The sequence below is a fragment of the Manis pentadactyla genome, chromosome 3 (assembly GCF_030020395.1).
Source record: "Manis pentadactyla isolate mManPen7 chromosome 3, mManPen7.hap1, whole genome shotgun sequence".
In the NCBI taxonomy this organism is placed as follows: domain Eukaryota; kingdom Metazoa; phylum Chordata; class Mammalia; order Pholidota; family Manidae; genus Manis; species Manis pentadactyla.
Genome location: NC_080021.1, coordinates 91,902,202 through 91,925,632, shown reverse-complemented (window position 1 = coordinate 91,925,632; position 23,431 = coordinate 91,902,202).

Below are 23,431 nucleotides of genomic sequence, written 5' to 3'. Positions count from 1 at the left end.
ACGTCTGTGTTCTCACCTGTTGGACAAGAGGGCCCTCTCCTGGGTCTCCTTTATAGGACACTGATTCCATCATAGGCCAACCCTCATGACCTCATTATCCCCCACAGACCCTCCCTCCTGATGCCATCATACTAGGGGTTAGGCTTCAACACATGAATTTGGGGTGATACACACATGTAATCCACATTTAGTGAATTGAACATTCACTAAATAATAGAATTTAGTAGAAGGCAGGTCTGTCTTGGACCTTATTCAGAGAAATTCATTCCGAATATAGTTTTGAATTTTGAGCACAAACAGTGATGTGCCATGTGTGAGGAACTGTTGAAGCATTGCATGCCTGCCTAGGCTAACACCTGAATTGTTCATGACCCTCCAGGATGGGTTCTCAGGAAGCAAACACATCATTTGGAGTGCGGGCTGTCAATTAGGTTGCAACAATTGTGAAGGAAACGGTGGGGAGCACAGGGTCACACTGCCACGTGCCCAGCATTAGGTTGAGATAGGTGAGCTGGGGGCTACCTGCTCACCCACTGCTTCCTGGAATGTTAGTTCCTTCAGCCATAAGTGAGACCCCTGAAACCTACCTAGGCTCCCCATAGAGATTACTTTTGTTAGCATCAAAGTGGTCTTCAAATGCATGTGTGTACAACAGGTGGTTGGTGCAGACAGGACCATGCTGGTCTTACTGCAGAGTGTCAGGCACACGGTAGGCACTCAATCCACATCATATGAGAGACCAGACAGACAGGTGTAGAGGAAGGATGTTTAGGAGATGGTTTGAATGGCTAAGAGGTGAGATAATCAAGCCCTAATCCAGGAGGGAATGGTTAAAATTGGAAAGAAAGATGTAGTGAAAGAAAGCAGCATTTACATGACATGATCCCCTACTGGATATATAGAGGTGGGAGCCAGGAGAGAGGGATGTGTCCAAGTCACTCACCCTGATGAGGTCATCACCACTCTAGCTGCGTGAGCCTGCAGATAACATCAGTGGCAAAATGTGGGAGCTGCTCACTGGAAGCTGTTTCCCTCCCCTCTGGAACCCATGCAGAAACCTTGCTGGTGGCCCATCCTAACTGGAAACAGACAGCAAAGGGAAATCTGGGGAATGTAGCTCAAGGTAGCAGACACAGTAGATAGCCACTGAAGTTAACATCAGTCTAATCATTAATATAGGAGGTGAGCATGGGTTGGCAGCAGAGTGAAGAAAAAGGACAGCAGTTCAGGAATATGTCCTAAAGCTGAATGGTGACATTAGGTTCATCAGGACCCTACTCCAACCTTCCTGCCCTACCCTACTTAGTACTTGGAGTTAATAATCCTCAAGGCCACTCCACGATCTGAAATTGCTGCTGGAGCACCAACCCTCATTTCTACATTGTAGCATGTAGGAAGAAGGGAGTGGGGTCTGCACAGAGGAGCACATCCCAATTAAATGGACACCTTTAATGAGCTCTCTAGATGCTGCTCCCCAAATGACTTCATCAGTTGGGTCACTGCTACTTAGGGTAGTGGTATATTTAAATTGTCCAAAGTGGGACACTTTTAAAAAGTGCCATGTAAAATATTATTAATGATATGTCAGATCAGGTGGTAAAAGGTACTATCACAGGTAATCCAGAAACTATGGTTAATACCACCCCAGGAAGGTGAGAAATGTAGTCTTTGAGTTAAGTGTTTTGCTGCCCAAATAAACCACGTATTTTATGAGAAAAGGGTGGGAATGGCCATTGGGTGGGTGCAAGGTAGTCATAAAGTCCATTTACAGATGACTGAAAATGGGCTACTTACTGTTCATTGTGCCTTCTCTTGTTTCTCTGTTAAGTAAACAGTGCAGTCAATCCCTGACACTTTAGTCTGATTAGAGAAGAGCATCATCTTCTGCCTGAGTGTAGCAGACACACTATGTGAGTGTGGCTTGGATGAGGCTATCCTGAAGACATGGCCTTTGTAGGGATCAGGGAGATTGGGGGAGTTCCTCTGCTGCAAATGGGAAGTGGGTGGAAGGAGGCCTTTGCAAGGGATACCCAAATGGAGGAAAGGACAATAGTGTTATCTACGTATTTACTTATCAACTCCCCTCCCCATTCTGTCTGATTTTGTGGAGGAGACTAAGGCTGCCAGCCTAGGACTAAGTTAATTTGACAGCTGCAACAGTACATACATTTAGGATATTAGGTTAATAGGTGTGCCAGGCAGAATGTTGACAGCCATACATAGAAATACTGAATCAATCTCTGGGAGCTGTATCCAGTTAGAAATGATTATTCTCCAGCTCATCTTTTCACCTGCTCATTAGGATCCCATCTTGGCAAAGGACAGGACCTGTGTTTTAGCCTGGTGAGGACCCTGGGCTCCAGGGAAGGCAGCCCTGCCTGTCTGAGAGCTGAGAGGAGACATGTGAGCCTTAAATCCCAGCAATCAGGCCCCTCCTTCTAGGAGGCTGTCTAATTAAAGATTTAAATGACAAACTGGGGACTGTCAGTCTCTACAGCTCCTGATGAGGTCAACTCCAAGGCACCCAGCGCCAGGTATGAAATATTCTGGACAAGACAGCGACCTCAGTCTAGTTGTAGCTTTAGAGTGACTTCTAGCATTCATGATTCATGAATAAGGGGATTAAAGGATGGTTAACACCTACTACAAGGGATATTAAACAGATAAATTTAGAAGCTGGGGCTCTTCCAGCACAACCTACCTGGTGTCTTCAACACGTCAGTGCCATGGGAAAGGAGGACTGGTCTAAGGGAAGAGAAACCAGAGAACCCTATCAGCCATGAATATGTGGGCTGTATCAGATCTTGGCTTCAAAGTTTGCATAGAATTGGTATTATTTCTTAAATTTTTCGTGAAATTTATTAGTAAATCCATCTGAGCCTGGAGTCTTCTTTGTGGAAAGGTTTTAATTACAAATTCAATTTCTTTAATAGATGCAGGATTAGTCATATTTTCCATTTCTAAAAGGTTTTCAATTTTAAAAATAACTTGTGTCTTTCAAGGAATTTTTCCACTTCATCTAAACTTTGGAATTTATTGGCATAAAATTTTTCATAACATACCTTTGTACTTGTTCTATCATATACTTAAGTGGTTATATTATTGCATTTTACAACAGATGATTATTTTCTGGACAGGGAGAAGGGGTAAATAAAACTTCTAGACTCAGGATTAAAATAAATGACCAGTTAGAAGTCAATTAGGAATATCATTTATGAAAATTTTTATGTAAATCAGTTAAATAGGATTTGAGTGGCAAGAATTTCTGTGGGTACAGATGACTTTGGGAAGCTCCCTGCAATAGAGGAGCAGCACAGATCTGGAAGCGAGGTGCAACCCATATTCCAGCTTAATGGAATTATTGGAAATTAGTGCAAGATTCATGGGAGAATAATGGAAGGTAAATCTGAGCCAGACATTAGAAGATGCAACTTCAGGAATAAATTTTGTAGTCAGTGAAAACAATGGAATGTTTGACTATGCTTCTGGGGTAGTGATCATTTGACATATATACACTTGTGCACACTATCATAGCATTTCTCAGGCACTGTTGTGTCCATGGTAGAAGAGGTGAATCTAAAGGAACACAAAGGCATAATACTTATTTTAATATTTATGTGTTCACTTTAATGGATATAATAAACACATCACTAACATACCAATCATGTCATTTAAATAACTAATAAATTACAGTGCCAGTAATGAAAATGGCAAAAATAAAAAATCATGATGGTGACAATGAGACATACCTCCAGGGCTTGACTGTACTGGATTTCAGAGACTTCTCCACAATTGCAACAATATAATGACAGCTGTGTTTACAAAACGCTTCCATGGATTGGAAGTTATTTATGTTAATCTTCTAGTTATTTATGTTAATCTTCACTACTACTATCTTAGTTGATACAATTGTTGTCATTTTACAGACGAGGATGCTAAGGAACAGAGAGGTAAGGTAACCAACTGTCCACAGGTACATGGGTAGGAAGTAGCAGAACCCAGAGGCTGGGAGGTTACACTTTATGCAGTCATGCAGAGAGGAGTCATTTAAGTACACCTTGAATTGGGTTCACTAAACTCTCCCATGGTCCCTCTGCCTCCCCTTCAGCTGGGGTCCACCCTCTATGAACTCTCAGTTCACAAAGTTTTCGGCTTATAGAGCTTGTCTCATTGGTGGTGATTTTCATTAGATGGAAATGTAGTATGTAATTGGTCCAGATTTTCTTTCTGCCATGCCTGCTAATTATCACTGCCCAAGAGGGGCCAGATTCTAATACTGCCCATTGCTTGGTAAACAGCATACCTCAGAGCCTCTGATATACCAAACCACCCCTTTTTTTTTTCCTCCTTTCAAGTATTCTTGGCACAGAATTGTGTTAAGTAAAATACGTCGTACATAATCACCATCTTGTCCATTGCTACAATATGAAGTGGATTTCTCTGCCAACACCATCTCCATCATCCCAAGCCAGATGCCCACTGCATAAGGGGCCATCTACTTTCTACTTTGAAAGGCCTTTGCTTTGCTCATGGGGCTAGCAGGATTGTAGATGTTCCTGTCCAGGCCTTTTATTGTGCATGTTTTGGGAGTGCCTGGCCCTTAAATCACACATTCCTCTGAGATAAACCCTCAGAGAAATCCTCTGTTGTGGTGGGCCTCTGCCTTCCTGCCCAACTTGAGCCAATCAGACTTTCTGTTCAGGAAATTTGGAATTAGGAGTGAGTGACTCAGTTGCTTGTGATGTATTGTGCCTAAGCCTTGCTGTGTCAACTTGGGAGTTGTGTGATGGGCTATTTTTTTTTATGCTTTCATGATTTTATTATTTCTGTTTATGAAGTATTTTTTTTATTATCATTAATCTACAATTACATGAAGAACATTATGGTTACTAGACTCCCCCCTTCATCAAGTCCCCCCCCACAAACCCCATTAGTCACTGTCCATCAGCGTAGTAAGATGCTGTAGACTCACTACTTGTCTTCTCTGTGTTGCACATCCCTCCCTTTGCCCCCCCCAACATTATACATGCTAATTGTAAGGCCCCCCTTTTTTTTCCCCGCCCTTATCCCTCCCTTCCCACCCCTCCTGCCCAGTCCCTTTCCCTTTGGTAACCGTTAGTCCATTCTTGGGTTCTGTGATTCTGCTGCTGTTTTGTTCCTTCAGTTTTTCTTTGCAATGGGCTATTTTTTAATAAAGTGGATTGATTTGGTTGGAGTCAGCAGGAAGGAAGGACACCAGCTGTAGGGAGAGAGCACCCTTCTGGGTCCTAATAAATTTCCATTTCTGAGTACCATTCTCTCTGTATCCTCCTGATAAATACCCTTTTCCCTGCAGTTCCCTTTTATTATCTCTTCCCAACTCCATTACAGTGTCATACTGTCTTTTCTACCTTTTTTCTGACTGTAAAAAATATCACCTGCTCATTTCTTTCTTCTTTCATTTATTCATTCAACAAACTCTTACTGAATACTACTCTGTATTGTTCTAAGGCATCATAGATTTAGCAGGAACAAACACCAATCTCTGTCCTCGGGGAGCTCATGCCTAGTTTGGGGAGTCTAACAAAAAGTAAGGCAAGTGAGTAAGCCTGTTAGAGGGTGGTGGGCTGTGTGGAGGAGGCAAAGGCAGGAAGAGGATGGACAGCAAGGGTTGGGAGGTGAAAAGAGGAAGGAGAGGCTGTACCAGTGGCCAGAAAGAAGGTTCCAGGCAGAGGGAACTGGTGCAAAGGTGGTGGGCAAGGGGCAACCTGGAGAGTTGGAAGAAGCACAAGAAAGAAGGCATTGTGGGATGACACGGGAGCACATGTCATTCCAGGGTGGCAGCAGTGAAGTCATCTGCCAAGTCCTCAGATTCTGCATCTCCTTTATATGCAGATCCAGCAGGATTTGCCAACAAATTGGATGAACATGATGGACAGAAGGCAGGACTGGGAAAAGGAGCATCACCAGAATACTCTGTCACTAACTGGCTATGTGGCCATGACAAGATCGCATAGCCTTTCTCTAATAGACATGACAAGAATTGAAATGGATCTTGGAGCAATCTACACTGTCTCTGCCTGTTAAGTGATGCTGATAACAGCAAGCAGGCACATAGAACTACATGTATGCTGAACCTGGTTCTCAGCACTACACGTATGCTCCCTGATTTATTCCTCACTTCGATATTTTAATCTGAACTCTGTCTTGTAAACGTGTGAACAGCTAATAAAGACACAAGTAACTTTAGAGTTTGACAATATGTGTCAATGCACAGCATGTTATTTACATAACACATAGTATCTCAATCTATAATTTAGCAATGCTAGATGTGGTTTTATTTTTTGTTGATGGCAGGATTGGGAAGGAGCAGATGAAAAAGAGAACACACCTACCTCTGATAAACCTGTGCCAAAATATGTATTATTTCCATCTTTGGCGATGTCACAAGTAGGTGACTTATCTATTACTTCTACATGGATGTAACCTTTTTTTTGACTCAGAAAATCAACATACTATTTTTCTAGGCTGTCATTTGACATGACCTGAAAATCAAATTATAATGGGCTGAGAATCAGATTACTTAAAATCAATTCTGGCTTCCCTGTTGGTGCATGCTGAGCCTCAAAGCATGCTCCCTCTAGCCACACAGAGCATCTGAGTTTCTCAGCTTTCAACGGACCTGACCTGGCTCTGTTTCCAGACCACAGAACACACTCAGAGCAAGAGGTTTGTGAAGCATGTAGGCCCCTGTTCACACATTATCTAAATGCTGAGCAGTGTATTTCTCCCTGTGTTCTGCAATTTACTGAGAAACCACATAAAATAAGCCTCAAAGATTCTTCTGTGGGAAGGTATCCTTTCTTCTCTAATTTTCTCGATCTGTTCTAGAGTTTCTGCTAGAGTAGATCCATGGGGTGCTCTTATCTGATTCAGCCTTATTTGTCTTCCTGAACCAAGCCCCACTCAAGAACAAGGAACAGGATTGCACAATGTCCTAGCTAAATTCCAGCCCTCTGATCCGGAAGCTGATGATGAGAATGGTATGTCTACTTATATCTGATTTTCCAATTCCCCACATTCCAGAAAATCAACAAAAGATCTTATTTGCCTAAGCATTTAATGGAAGTAAGTAGGGGAGATGGCAGAGGCAGTGAAACAGCAGGGGCAAATAGATACAAAAACAGAGAGAGAAGTTTAACATATCCACTCAATGAAATGAAAGAAAACAAGCATTCCCCATGTCCCCGAAGCACTGTACTGCTAAAGCCACCCTTAGTATGGGGAGTACTCTTGAGCAGAGAAATCAGGGTCCCTCAGTCATGCTTCCACTGCTCTGTTTTGCAGACACACAGAAAGATGTGAATCTTCTGTTGTGCTTTTTGTCCAGGTTCTAAGTGTGAACACTTCCCACTTAGATAAATTATTAGGCCTTGAGATTTATCTGCTTTGACATCAACAGTGCATGCTGGTGGACACCTTGCTCTGTGACATAGGTCAAATGTGGATTGGATGCTCTGAAACTGGGAACAAGAAGGAATGTAGGAGCAACTGTTGGATTGTGGATTTCTCTCGTGCCTGCAGAATGAGGGTCCTAAGCATGAAGCCTGGGGAAGCAGCAGTGGTGAGAGAGGCCTCCCAGGAATTAGCCAAAAGTACCACCCCTCCCACCTAATGGACATCTCAGCTGCAGTTAGTGCAGCATATGTACCGCCCCTGAGGAGGCACTTAAAATACCCAGCAGCTGCCCATCACTGCAATTCCTATTGGGAAGATACCAGTCCATGAGGGAAATGGGCATGAAGTATGGGGGTCCAGCTCTCCTTTTCCATTTCAATAGGTGAAAATTAAGGCTTTTTTCCCCAAGAGGGGACAGCAGAATAGAAGTGGTATATCTCCCAGATGTTTTTGAGAGGGAGAAAGGAAAAGGGAAGGATGCTTGATTCATTTCTCTTAAAAAAAAATAAAAAGCCAGCAAGCTGGTGTAGTTAAAAATAAGCTTCAGCTGGATTTTCCCTGCATTCGCATCCATAGAAACCAGCCCTTGGAAGGAAGAACCCGAGGAGTGGCATCTGCTCCCTGTGACAAATGAGCCTTGTAGCCAGCCCATCTGTTGGAAGTAATGTCAGAAGACAACACCTGGGCTCTTTAGGGGCCACACAGAGTGGGTGGCTGCTTTCCCCCACTTGCACATGTGCCCCTGGGCATGTCCTCTTTTCTGTGCTGGGAGCTCCCCAGGCATCTGCACATGTGCGTGCAGCTATGGAGAGCAGCCAGTCTAGGCAGAAGCCTCACAGATGCTGAGATGTTGCTCTTCTGGAGCTTTGACTGTGGCTAACATTAATAATTGTGGGACACATCCTTGCTGGCATCCTCTGAAGTGGACAGGGATGCTTTGACAGTGAATCCAGGGGTGACCTTGACTCTCCTGAGCAAATAGTCATTGTTTCAGACCCACCCCAAGGGGAGAAGGACCAGAGAGGTAGCCAGCCTGGGTTCAAATGCCCTGTCACCACTTAGTAGCTAAGAATCTTGCATGCCTCGTTTCCCCACCACAAAATGTGTGCCTGACAGATATAAAGATTAAGTGAGATGGTATTCATGACACCTCCCCAAGTTTATTTCACATAATCTTGTTGAGAATAAGCCATCTGGGACTACAGAACTTAGTGGGTCAAGAGCACATCTCATTGGGCTCATGGGTTCTGTGAGCTGGAAGTTGACTCAACACAGTGTGACCAACTCATCTCTGGCCTCAGTGTGTGGGTCTAGGAGTAGTGGCCCAATGCCAGGGCTGAAGTTGTCTGGAGGCAACTTCACTTCTTGCTCACAGGCTGCAGCTGATGCTGGCTGTTGGCTGGGACCTCAGCTGGGCTGTTGCTGGCTGTTAGGGGTTGAATTGTGTCTTCCCCAAATTCATATTTTGAAGCCCAACTACAGTACCCCAGTATGGGACTATATTTGGAGACAGGTATTTTTAAAGAGGAAGTTACAGTAAAATGAAGTCACATGGATGGTCCCTAGTACAACATGACTGGTGTGTCTATAAGCGGAGATTAGGAGACAAATATGCAACACACAGAGGGATGACAGTGTGAGGACACAGGGAGACAGCAGGTTTGCAGTACCACAGCTGATGAATCCTACCTGTGAACATCTGGTCTGAATCTCTCTCCTGAATCCAGTCTTATATCCATTTGTCTGCTCACACTTCTACTTGTATCTAGAGTATTTGAAACCAAATATGTTTAAGACAGAATGTCTTTTTTCCGAGGTGTTTGTTGTCTACTGCTACATAACGTTACCATCAATTCAGTGGCTTAAAACAACATACATTTATTATCCCAGAGCATCCGTGGGTCAGCAGCCTGGGTGCAGATTAACTGGATTCTAATCCAGGCATTGGCTGTGACTGTGGTCTCACCTGAAGCTCAGCTGGGGAAGGGTCTGCCTTCTTGTTTGTTGGCAGCATTCAATTCCTTCCAGGCTTCTGCACTGTGGGTCTCCTTGGTGACTGTCAGCTGGTGGCCACCCTACTTGCCATACAACAGCTCCCAGCATGACAACTTGCTTCTTCAGTGCCAAAAGGAGAGGGATCTTCTATCAGGATGAGTTACAGTCCATGCAGCAAAATTCCATGTATGTAATTGTCTAACCCTACCCGCTTTGCCATATTCTGTTCGTTAGAAGAAACTTGCAGGTCCTACCTACACTGAAGGGGAGTGAATTGCATAGGGTGTGAACACCAGGTAGTAACCACAGGCTCCTCCTAGAGTTGGCTATCATATCTGAAGAAGAACATGCTTCTCCCAGGTTCCCATCTCCACTGATGGAAGGCTGACCTTTCCTGACTCTGGTCAAAATCCTGAGCTTCCTTCTTCATGTGTATCCCATTAGCAGGTCCAGTTGTGGTTGACACTACTTTAGGACTGAGTCTAGAACCTGACCATCTTCCCCCTGCTCAGGTCCAAGCCCCCATCTCCCACCTGAATGCCTATAGTCGCCTCCTATCTGTGTCTCACACTGCTCCTATCTCTTCTGTGAACTCTCAGAATAGTTGGCAGACAGTGCTATAAAATGCAAATCAAAAGTAGGTGGAACCACTCTCTGTCCAAACCCTCCAAGGATTTGTATCCTTACAGGACTCCATTAAGGCCCTCACCCCAACTCCTGTTTATCTGTTCTGTGCTCAATCCCCACTCTTCCTGGTCCCCCACTCTCCCATGAGGATCTTGGCTGTCTTTCCTTATACAAGGAGCCTCCTAAGTCCTTTTGCTCTTTGCCCTGGGGCTTCCTTCTCCCAGGGCCTTTCCTGAGCATCCTTTTTAATGTCAGCCCCTACTGGACATCCCTATCCCTCTTCCCTGCTTGGTGTTTCTTGCCACCTCCATGGGTACCTATTAGCTAGAGAAAAATAGAGGTTTCAGCAGCCACCAGGATATGCAAGACAGCCTTTGCCTAGGTCTTCTGGCCTCACTAACTCCCAGCCTTTGCTTTGTAGACAACCTCAGTTAATTCTCCTTAAAAACTCCTCCTATCCTTTAGGACAGATTCAGGTGCCATCCCACACTTCCACACTGTATTAGACCCCCCTCATAGGTGTTGCCAGGAATCTCCTTCATGACAAAACTGTCCACGAAGGAATGTCTGGATTAATTAAATGAGTTACTATTTGTAATGTGCTTAGAATAGTGCCTGCAAGTGGTACACACAATTTAATTGTTTAAAAAGTACATGCAAAGAAATGTGTTTGAATATGTACACTATCCTCAGCCTAGACCAGAGTGGGCAGCCAATGAATAATTGCTAAGTAAATGAAGGAAGCTGATGAAATAAAAATTAAAACAACAAGAATGCAGTGAGTCATACAAGGTCTGATTTGAATAATACATTTCAGTCAGTGCCCTTGGATTACCTTCCTTGCCTCCTAGACCCAAGCCCCCCTCACCTACCCCAGATTTCCTGAGATGTGTCTTCCAGAGCTCTTTAAAGAGCCTGTTTCCATGATGTCAAGAATCTGAGGCCCTTTCCACAGCATCTACTATGGGTACGTTTTCTGAAGGCTCTTCACTTCAGGCAGGTTTATAATGAAAGCTTCTAAAGTGTTTAACAGTTTTCCTACTCAGGTTCAGAAATGTACCTGTAATCCTGTTTACCCTATTCATTTGCTTATCTAATTATTTTTGCAGCCCAAGCCTGGTTGGGATGCTCACAGTTGGTGAATTACTGGGGTCTGAGGTAATAAGGTTTTTCAGGATCTTTAATTATCTGTAAAGGTGGCAGGATAATTCCCTCATTGAAGACAAGACAAAGGGAATTAATTAAACATGGGAAAATGAGACACAAAGTTTAGGTATAGGAAAGGATTTCCTGTTTGTGAATATGGATTCACATTCAAAATAGTACAGATCAGAGGGTCATGATCCGTGAGGATCTTTGCAAATAAGTCCCATTCATATTTGTCTGGCCTTGTCGATTTTTATGTCCTGGAGGCACAGGTTATGGAAAATCACTGACGGATTCTGTACAGGCCATGATATTCCAGGTGTGTGATTTTATTACACTAGCATTCTGGAGAAAGGAACAGTGAGATTATATTGTAGTTATCAACAGCCAGAGACAGGGGTATAGCATCAGGTTCCTATCTAAATGGAAGGACTGAAAATAAATACTCCAGGAACTATCAATTGCTTTAAAGCTAAATTTGTTAAAAAAAACAGAAAACTCAAATGAGGCTTTTTTTCACATCTGAAAATGATTTCCAGCATAGGTTTGTATTTTCTCTCTGTTATTGGATGGATGCCTGTGAGTACACTAGTCATTATGCAAGCCCTGCTTTTAAAAGAAAACAGGGTGCCATTAGATCTTGCTCAGGAAGATATTCTTGACTCTGTTAGGCACATGAGGCCAGGGTATCACTTCTTTGGCAACCACTCTTGTCTTCCCAGCTTCTAGCCCATCCAGCAGATGAACTGGCCCTCATGGACTCCAGAGGACCAACAGTCATATTTAGGAGCAGTTCTGCATTCATGTGGATGCTGTGAAATCAAGAGCCTGAAGTTGGCTATAGTGAAAGTTCTACGTTGTGGAAACTGGCAAACACTGCACATCAGGGACCCCTCCAAGTTGGCTGTTAAACACCGATGCCGCTTTCCCCATGGCCCTAACCCACATGCACAGTCATGGTTGCTGGGTATTTATTCTGAATAAAGAGAGAGGAGCTAACCTACTGGCATAAATCACATGTGCTCATCATTGAAGAAAAAATTTGCTTACAGGAAAAAAGCAGCAGTTTGACGTTGTTCTAGATTATTGCATATACATTTAATTCCCTTACTTTTGGGTGATTTCATTACTGCTAAATAAGCATGACTCCTCCACATTCTGCAAGCCAGCTACAGGGGGATGTTCTCCATGAGAAATTCAGCAGTGGAAATATTTTGGTCTCAGAATGGAGCACATTGGCCTCAAAGAATGTCCTGAATACATAACCCACAGACATACATGGGGGCCAAGCTTTGAGAGTTTGTGTCTTAGTGTCTACCCAAGGCTGATTTACATCCTCACCCAGCAAGATATTTGGACTAAAGCAGACCTGAAGCCAAGTCCCCGAAGAAATGATGTTTATAGATTTTTTTTTAAACCAAATTATCATTTCACAATTAAATTAACAGGTGACTCTATCTGGAAACACCTATTTGAGAGTGTTTAAATCCGAGTTCATTGGCCCAAGGCTGATTTCTTTCTTAGAAAAGGAGAAGTCCATAGACTACTATAAAAATCAAGTTTTCTACTCTCTTTTCTCTAAATTTCTACTGTATTTTTCATTTGTTGTTAGGATTTTAAATAGGAAATGAGAGAGGTAAAAATTAAACTTCACCTTGTCCAGAGAGAAACCTCAGGGTGGGTGTGCAGGCCAGCTCATTTTCTGCATCTCAGGCCCCATCCACCACTGACCTTTGCCCCACCCGCCTATTTCAGGATTTATAATTGTTGCATTCTGAGCAAGACATCTAAAGACTTGAGTTAAAAAAAGGTGTTAGTTCACTGTAAGGGAGTAAAGACAACTCTGCTAACACTTTGTAAAAATATTGCTACCTTAATTGGGTGAAATTTTCATGCATGCAACACCTTGATGAAAATTCAAACAACCGGCCAAAAACCATGATCTCTACCCAGAAAAGCCAGAATGGTGGTGGTGGAGGGGGAAGATTTATTTCAATCACTTTTGAAAGGCTTAGAGAAAAATATGATAATATGTTTGTTGCTTACTGTATCCTTTTGGATTGGACTGCAATGATGTCTGCTTTCTGTTTGAAACATACATGAAACCACTGTTTATTGCCAACCCTCCTCCAGTTCACTTAACCAAATGTGATTTCTTTTCTCAATCTTCTCCATCTCTGAAAATTCATCAGTATCTGCAGTTACTGAAGCTAAAAACCTGCTTCCAAAACATACCTCAAATGCTATTTGCTCCCATCTTTCCTGCTCTTACACCGTTGTCTTTGCCTGAACCACCACGCTGGCTTCCTCTATGGGATTCCTTCTCTTTATCCACCTTTTGTGCCTTCTCTTTATTCTCCACACTGCAGCCAGGGTAAGCTATGCAATCCTGTAGTGGATGGTATCACTCTGTGTTCAGATAGCATCACTCTCTTTGTGCTCTGCAGTGGCGCCTGCTACTCTGACCTGAGAGCACCTGGATGGCCCATCACCCATCTGTGTCCTCCTTCTACCCTCTCTGTGCTGAACTTCTGATGTTTCTCACACAACTCAAGCTCCTTCCTGGTTTAGGGCCCGTAAGTCACTTCTTTAAGCGATTTTATTATGTACCTTCACGTGCTGACTCTTGTCATTCAGGTCTCAGCCTGCATGACACCTCTCAGAGGGGCCCTTTCTGATGACACAATCTAATATGGCCAGCTGACTCATCACCTCATCCCCTGGCTTGCTGTCTGTAACTGTGCTACCTCTCTCCTTCTGGTAGTGCAGGTTTCATTCGTGTGTTGTCCATCTTTCTCCGATCTAATGGGAGCTCCATATGATAGATGTCTCTGCTTATCATGACAACAGAGTCTAGGCTGGTGTCTGGCACTTACTAGGGGCTCAATCAGGTGTAGAGAATGAGTGGATAAATTCATGACTATTATTTAGTTTAAGTGGAATCCAGAGCTGGGTAAGCTTAGGAGAGAAGGATAATTTTCACCAAAGTTTTACATTTTGCTCTCATCTTGTCCTTAGTCAACCATATATTTCATCTTCCTCCCTCCCTCTTTCTCTTTTTTTCTCTCTATTTATATAGTATATATACTATGTGTATATATATATACACACACATACACACACACTGTGTATGTATACTATATATATATATATATATATATAGTATGTTAAGACTATAGTCTTTCAACCAGTGTCCCCATCATGTATACACCTATGAGAGAAGCACCATAGTACATGAAACATCAAGAGGATAGAGGTAGAAGGAAGGGTCATAAAAGAAAAAAGAAAAAGACAGAAAATGCTTGCTTTTTAAAGCCCAAAGAATGATCTGCTTGATTGCTGGTTCATTTTATCTTCTCTTCCTTACTGAAAGATTTCCAGAAACCATGGCATTTCTAAGTCATGGACTGTAGTTGGAAATTCTGAATGATACAAATAATTCTAAGTAGGAAATAAAATGACTGATGCACATAAATGGGAAAGAAATGTTCCTGGGTTGATATTTCCAAAAGTTTTCCAAACCAGCTTCATATGTTGGCATCAAAGCATATAATCAGAATTCCCATCTGCTGACTCAGGCCAGTTAAGGCAGAAATAATGGCAATTCCAATCTCTTCGCACATGGCCAAAACATGAAGATAATCTTTGAGAATTTGGCAATATTAGTAGCGAAGGGAAATAATCCAACCTTAATACATGTTGGAAAGTTGTAGGGGAGAGAATTCTAGAATGGAATATTGCACCATGACAAAGTCAGCACAAAAAAATGGAAAAACAGTGATCAGTAGTGATTAAAAAAGTACTATCACAATTAGATTCAGGGTTCTAGACACAGCAGGATCCTGTTGCCACAGTGGAAATGCCACAATGGAAATGCCATAGCAGACATATGTCCCATAGTACTAGATGAATAAGCAACAATTAATAGTAGGTGGAAGGAAAATTATATCCACTTCCTTAGATTTCCCTTAGAATTTCAGGGCCACTCTATGGCATGATTCTACTCTCAACAAATAGAAAAGGAAGTGTCTAGGCAGCAGACTGACAATAAAACAGCATTTTTTTCATTTGTAAAATGGGGATAATTATGCCCACCTTGAAGGGTTTTTGTGAAGCTTTAACTAAAGACAGTTTTTACAAACACATAATATAATGCCTGGCAGGCAGCAAGTTGCAGATTTCTCTCTCTGTTTTTATCAGCTTTCTGTTTTTTCTGTATGTATTATTATTAGTTATTAGTGAAATCAACAATAAGAGAAAAGTATGATATAGACAATAGAGAAAACGCATGAGCAAAGGAAAAGACCTATTATACCAAGGAGCTGGGGTATCTGTTGGGGGCCCTGTGGAGAGGTGAGGAGATGACCAGCTGGTCACTGGACTGCTTATAGTCAACAACACTTCTGACACTACATATGGGGTTTTCCACACCAAGCAGCTCTTCAGCTCTCTGGACAGTAACTGTATGTCCCCTGATTCAATCAATACTGACACTGATTACCCGGAGTCAGTGAGGGCCCCACAGGGAAGGGCTCAGTTCCACAAGACTGCCCCCACTTCATACCACTACTGGGGCCACAGGCACACTGTGTCCAACTTCGCTACATAATTGAATGTTCCCAAACACCCCTCTTCCAGGTTCAGTAGTTTGGTGGAACAGTTCTCAGATCTCCGAACAGCACTTTACTTACTATTGCTGGTTTATTATAAAAGGATGTGACTCGGGAACAGCTAAAAGGAGATGCCTAGCTCTCAGTAAGGGAGGTGGGGGACGCCAGGCTGCCAGGCTGTTTTGGCACACCACCCTTCCAGCACCTCCACACTGTTACCAACCCAGAGCTCTATGAATGTCATCCTTTAGGGGTTTTGATAGAGATTTCATTACATAGACACGATTGATTGAGTCCTTGGTCATTGGTGATTGAACTCAATCTGCAGACCCTCTCCTCAGTGCCTCTGACAGTTCCAACCCTCTAATCATGCCATGATCTTTCTGGCAACCAGCCCTCATCTGAAATGATCTAGAGGTCCCCAGCCACCAGTCTCATTAGCATACAGATGACACTCATCACCTTGGAGATTCCAAGAGTTTTAGGATCAGCATGCCAGGAACTGGGGACGAACACCAAATAAGTATCTATCACAGTCATTAATATGTCCTTGGGGAAGGAAGGGAAGAATTTCAGTGTGTGTGTGTGTGTGTGTGTGTGTGTGTGTAATGGACATCATATAGGGGTAAGATAAATTTGAATAAAATAGAAAATGGGGAAAGGCTAGTTTGCAAAATTTAGGGTAAAAATAAACTCTCAGGAAGTTTGAAAGTGGTCCTATTTTTTTGACAAACTGCTCTATTACTTAAATTACAATGTGGGTTCTTTGTCCATTGATTTTGGGTCCTACAGTAGTTAAATGTATGATGTATAATAAAATTTGCCTTACATAAAATTTAAAAAATTGTTTGTCAAAATATATAAATTATCCGTATAAATTGATAAATTGTAGCCAGTAGTAATCAGAGGAGACAGAAGCATGTGTGGTGGCTCTCATAGAGTGTCATCTGGAGACTTTTTATGAGGATCCAGTGTTAATTTCATAAGAACTGTGGCTCACCTAATTGACCCTGAACTCATGTGTGCCAAGGATCACAATTCTGGTATTAGCTGTGAGTGGCAATGCTCTTTCCAGACCTGGCATCATGCAGTATCCTCAGTGGACACTCAATGCCTCTGTGTGTGTGTGTGTGTGTGTGTGTGTGTGTGGTGTGTGCACACTGAGGCTGCTTGCATAGGCAGGCTTTAATCTCAAAGACTGACTTTTCTGAATTACAGTTGAAGCAGGCACCACCTGGCTTTGAGTAGTCAGGCAAAGGATTGCATCATGTGTTAAGACCTTGCATTCTCTTGAGCCTTTTTTCTTGGCTAAGCGTAGCAGCAACTAAATTTGGGTTTCTTTTTAATCACATCTGAAGCAGGGTGATTAACTAGGACACAGGCTTCAAACTGAGGGAGTGCTCTCCCTCGCCTCACAAATGATCACTTTTGGCAGGATACACTATTTCAAGAGCAACTTAACATTTACTGTGATACCTTCTTGTGGACAGGCAACTTGAAGGAACAGGTAAATCTTTGCACACAGAAACCATTTAGTAGAATTAAATTTGCTGAAGTTATTTTTATCTATGCTTCAGCTTCATGTCTGAATTAGGGGGTTCCCTAAAATAGTTCAGCCTATGAGCTGCCTGTGCCTTAATGAAAATTTTCCTGTCTTGTAATAGAAAGTTCTAGTAGTTCTTTAGGACAATATGATATCTAAATAATTTTTTAATGTGAACTTTTTATAGATACAGCATAACTTATAAAAACATGCATCTGTGAGCAGCAAACCTGTGCATTGTGAATACTTTCCATCCTAGCTCAATCATTAACTTCTTGTGGAGTCTCAAAATACTATTCATTCTAGAAAATAAATTTTCTTTTACACAGCAAATTATTTTATGACTTCCTTTTTTTCTTGAAGGATAACCAGTGATTCAGTCCTTGCTTTCTATTGTAACTTATATCTTCCACACTTAGAAAGATAAGTATCATAATATCACTCAGCTATCATATATCTTGTTTCCCCATCAGTATTGTAAGTTCATGCATAAATAGTACTTGTCAGCACAAAATAGAAGCTTTTAATAACCATGGGGCTGATTCCTCCTCCAACAGAAAGAAAAGAACTAGTAGTCTGGAATGGCTGGCCAGCAGCCAGGTGAGTGGATTTGGCAAGAAGAATTGTTCATTTCTATCATATTTCATCCTCAGGCCCATAGACTATGCTTATATGACTGTCCCAATGTGGGCTGTGATCTGGCCACCGAGGGGTACTTCATCCCTGAAGTGGGGGAGACTTACCCTTTCATGCCCTCCCAGCCCCACACCCACAGTTCCTCTCTTGCTCCATGGTCTCCTTCTTCCCCTTCAAACTTCCTCCAGGACGCCATGCTTCCGCGAGGGTGTGATGTCTTCTGACCTCTACACCAGCGTCTATACATCTCCCACCCCCCAGGGTTATCTGCCCTGAGTTCTGTTCCCTGAAAACTTGCCCTTTGTTACAAATAGCAGGCAGTTATCTAGCTACTAAAGTTTTGATGATGGAAATGTACTGATGGGGCTCCTTATGAAAGTATTTTCTGTCTACCTGAACTTCCCTAGCATCTGTCCACTCACCACAGGAGGCTGAGTCCTGGAGGGTGTGCACCCATGAGGCCAGACGCCGGCTTTGCAGAAAGGGCTGCCTGGACCTGCAGATATGTTTGCCTCTGACTGGCCTTCCTGGTCCATGTCTGGATGAGGCAGCTCTGGGATAAGACCAGATGGCTGCTCCTGGGCACCTTGGGTCCACTGACCTGCCCCAACTTGTCCTGGCTGGGTGGCTTGGGAAGTTGATAGGGGGTGGGGTGGGGAGCCAGCAGTGCTGCTGGAGGTTCCATCTGGGGCCTAGGCTCGATTCAACCTCTCACAATGTCTGGGCTCCTAGACACTGTCTCTCTGGCCAGTGTCCTAAATCTGTGATACAGGACTATGAGAATAGTGCAGGTTTACATTGTTTTAATCTGCATTGTGTCTATGAAACGTAACAATTCTGTTGGCCAATTTGACCAATTTACTTGCACTTTAGCTTGCAAGGTATGTGTTAGTATTGCCTCCAACACCATTTCATAAAGTGATTGATCTAGAATTCCTGGGAATTTCTGATCATATGAATAAAATTGGGTTTAATCATACTTATATATTTGTATGGTTTCTAAAGTCTTAGGAAGCTGGTTGGCAATAATAATAATATCTGGGTATTGATTATCTTCTATTTGCTAAGGTCTTGACATAATTTATCTTTTTTAATTCTTATAACAACCCAAGGCGCCATAGAGGAATTAATTAATTTGCTGAAGTTACAAAGCCAGCAAATGACAATAATGGATATTTATATCAGTGTTTCTTTCTTTCCCCTCTACTAATGTCACCTTTATTTGAGGAATTGCTTCTCTGCCCTGTGGAGCTTCTGATTAAAATCACCACCCATTACCTTCCCAACCACATGGGAAGGCACACCCTCGGGGTTCTTTCTAGCTGTAATGGTTGGTCCCAAATGACACGTGACCCCCAATTGGACCAAGTGGAAGCCTTCCCTGGGACTGTGTAAATGGGCACTGAGTAAGCCTGTGCTCTTTCCTGAGGAGCAGTCAGGGGGAGGTACGGGAGCCTGCAGGTGCCTGCAGCCCCAGTCCCATGCCAGCACTGGCAGGAAACCATCTACTTCTGCCTCAAGGGTGAAAGCAAGGACCCCAGAGAAAAGGGGAGGGAGGAAGAGACCCAGGATACCCTCATTTCTCAAAATAGCAACACCAGCACCATTTTCCAGCCTTCCCAGTCACATGAGAATTGAGTTCTGTTCCAATTAAGTTAGTTTGATTTGGATTTCTATCACTTAACCAGAGTGCTGGCCAGACCTTGGGCAGAGCCAGGGTGTACCCATCCATCATGTCTTCTGCTGTTTTCCAGCACAGTCCCTGGTGAGAGGAGAGAGCATCAGGGAGAGCTGGGGACCAACGTCAGCACACTTGGCATGTCTGGTGGGTCTCCTGTGCTGAGCTTTGGGGAGGGAGAGCAATGGTTTACCTGACACCTGGCCTAGAGGACTTGCAGGCATCAGAACATCTTTCAACTTAAGTGATTATAGGTTAACCCTGTCCTCCCATCCCGACCCCAGCTCAAAATCTTCCAAGTTTCTGATTATTTATGAAAATTAATAGAAAGTTATAAATGTACCTCCTGTCATTAAGTTAAAGTCCCTTCCCTATTCAACAAAGACTAAAAAGACCTGCTTTCAGCTACTGTGGTACCTCATCTAACATACATACAAACACGTGTAGGTATGCATTCAAGGGACACATGTGCACACACACTTAACTTTTTAACAATAGGATCACATTAAACTGAATTTCAAGAGCAGCCTTAAATTGGGAAGAAATAACAACATGGCATCCTGAAGTCTACATGTGGAAAGGGCAGGTAAGGGACCAGGAAAAACAAGATGCTGGTTATTAACCTCGTCTTATTATGAGCCACAGATACCATAGAAAATTCCCTCTGTCTACTCTTCCCTCCAAGCAGGGAATATATTTGAGTTTGTTCCCTCCTACTCCAAAGTCAAGGTGAGTCAGTGGTTCCCAAACTTTTGTACACGTGGGTCATCTGGGGAGCTTATTACAATGCAGAGTTCTAATAGCTTATGTCTGGGATAGGGACCCAGGCATTTTTGTCTTCCTAAACAAGCCCTTTTGGGGATTCACGTGTGTGATCCTCTGAGTTGCTTAGACACCTGGGACCACAGTGATTTTCTGCATTCCTAGCCCTTTTCTGTCACTGCCTACTGCACCCCCTCATCTGAAACAAAGCTGGAATGTCTCTGGTTAATCCTGGATTTTTCTCTTTCTGTACTTTTACTCTCATGGCCTGCTTTTCCTCAACACATTAATTCTGAATTGCATACTTCCCTGACCTTATCTCCTGTTTTAACTTGTAAAAAATTACTACTGGTGGACAAACTCATGAGTCACGGTTAAACTAAGTGTTCTGGCATTACCGCCTTTCCTGGGTTCATCAATACATCTGGAGGCTTTGGCAGTGAGACTGAGATGCCCACAGGATGTGGTCCACATGAGTAGGTGTTTATGACCTTGCTTCCTATTGGCCTCAGCAGATGCTCACTCTGATAATGAATTGATAAACAGAGTCCTTTCTGGTTGCTGTTAATAATTTTATTTAGTTTTGGAAGAAAGTATCAATAGAAAATTGATAAAGAGGAACAACTTCCAGAATTGGATCCTACCACATGTTTTCTCTACCACTATCAAACTTACATCTTATTTTGTTGTTGGAGGATGAAGGCGAATGTTTTTTGTATCATTTCTCTCCTGATGTTAGAAAACTCTCTGCTTGCCAAAGTTTGCTTCATGACTGGCATAGCTGATCTATATTTCCCTATTTCAGATTTTGTCATTTTTATCCAAGTCTGTGTTAAGCAGGACACAGACTTTGCAGATGCAAAGTATGTAGCTATAGGAACCAGACATCTCTGTAGATTTCCATTCCATCCTCTAAAATATTTGTCCAAATCCACAAAAAATGTCTGATTTTCACTAGACTGTACCTCATTTAGAGCCAACCACTGCCTGGAATCTGACTTGTTTTCTGGGAGTCCTGGGCACCCAGCACATTCCCCAGAAAGTAATTGATGTAATTGCATATTTATTAAGTCTTAAATATGTTTACAATATGAATATTAACATCACACTAGGAGCCAATAAAATCCTACTAGCTTCCAAAGCAAAAACAAACAAGTCAGCATAAAGCAACAAAGGTAGAAATGTTCAGAGTTTTCAACCAAAAGAGTGGAAGCTGGAGCATAATGGAAAAGTACCTTCAAAATCCTAAAGAAAAGTGACCATAAACCTGGAATTCTTATACATAGCCCAACTGTTGATCAAGAATGAGATAAGAATAAACATGTATTCAGATATACAAGTTCTCATTATTTACCTTTAAGAACTCTCTCTCAGGAAGTACTGAAGAATATACTCCAAAAGGAAGGATGTGTGGATCAAAAACGGGTTCGAATGCATCAAAGACTAGGGTCTTAGAATGCTGGTGAGGGAGCTGGAGGGTGAGCAGGCACGGAGCACTCCCGGTGTGTGTGGGGCAGGTCAAGGGCTCCAGGAGGCATCCTTCAAGAAGACAGGACTGACAAGTACCTGACAGATCTGACACAGTAGAGAGAAGATTCAGACCATGGTCAGAGTTTGAAGGTTAAATTTATGGGAAGTGGAGGCAGCTAAGCAATCAAAAAGGAGATGATAATTAAAAACAGAGATAATGTACAGGAAAGGAAAAGTTATCACATTATACCACTTGCTTCATCGCTGATAGCATCATATACTAGTCATAACAACAGCAATAGAGAACATTGGTAAAACCAGAGTTAACCAGGTAAGGACAGGGAGGGTGCTGTAGATGGTTGGCAGTACAGTGAAAGACAGTTAATCCCCGTTTTACAGGATGTCTAGTTCCCAGACTCTGCCTGAATCCCAGAATCTGCCAAATCATAATTAGGAATAAAACCAACTATATTACTAAAAAAAAAAGAAACAAATACATAAAATAATCAGCCAAAAAAACTGAAATTGGTTGCTCTGAGATTTTGGGGAGGATATTATGGTACTATGTTCTTTTTTGGAGAAATTTTCACATTCTTGAGCCTTGAGTAGGTATTTTTAATGTATAAATAAACTACAACCAGCCAACAAAATACTTGCATCCTATGGACAACTTTTAAGACTCCATGCAACTACAGAAGCCCCTTCCACGAGCTACTGGTCAGTTCACATGCCAGGGAGCTGCTCGTCATGCCCTCCAAAAGGTGAAGCTTCTCTTCAGAACAATCAGGAATAAACCCATGATCTCATCAGCTGGGTGAGCCTGATGTTTACATGCAACTCTTTTGCTACCGTTGTCAACTCCAGGATCATTTTGACATGACCTGAAAGGGTATCATTGAGCTTTCCGCTATTTTTTTTTTTCCAAGTAGTGTGCTCAACAAACATCCTCCCCTCTCCCCAGAGTCCCAGCCCCTCCTAAAATTACCCAAATCCCATCTAAGGGTGATGGCAGCAGGAAGGTCAGCAAGAGAAAAAAGAATCCAGTTGTCTCAATAATAACTCATTCTGTGTTGATGTTTTGTAATGCAGGATTTGGACATGGCATCATTAAAAAGCTCTCTCAAAATGGCCCCTCTGGAACACCACAGTGTCCAGCTGACCATGTTATGAGAACTGGCCTTACGAGCAGCACACTGGTTACTCCAGGATACCAGGAAGGCTTAATGCATGGACAAGGGAAGAATCAGAAAGAGGGAAGCCTGCCAGTCAGAGTCAGAGCACTTTTGGTTCTGAGACTCCATCCTGCCTTGTCATTTGAGAGCCACTTGGAAGCAGAGCTATATAAACAACAGTGGTCAGCTTTGGAATCACATCAATATCCAGAAACCTGAGTGACTGGCTCTGTGACAAAGTCCGCATTTCCTGTTCCTCATGTATAAAACAGAAGTAACTATTTTGCACAAGATTACTATAAAGGTAAAATGGAACTGCTGCAGTTAATTCCCAAGGCCCACATCTTAATCATCT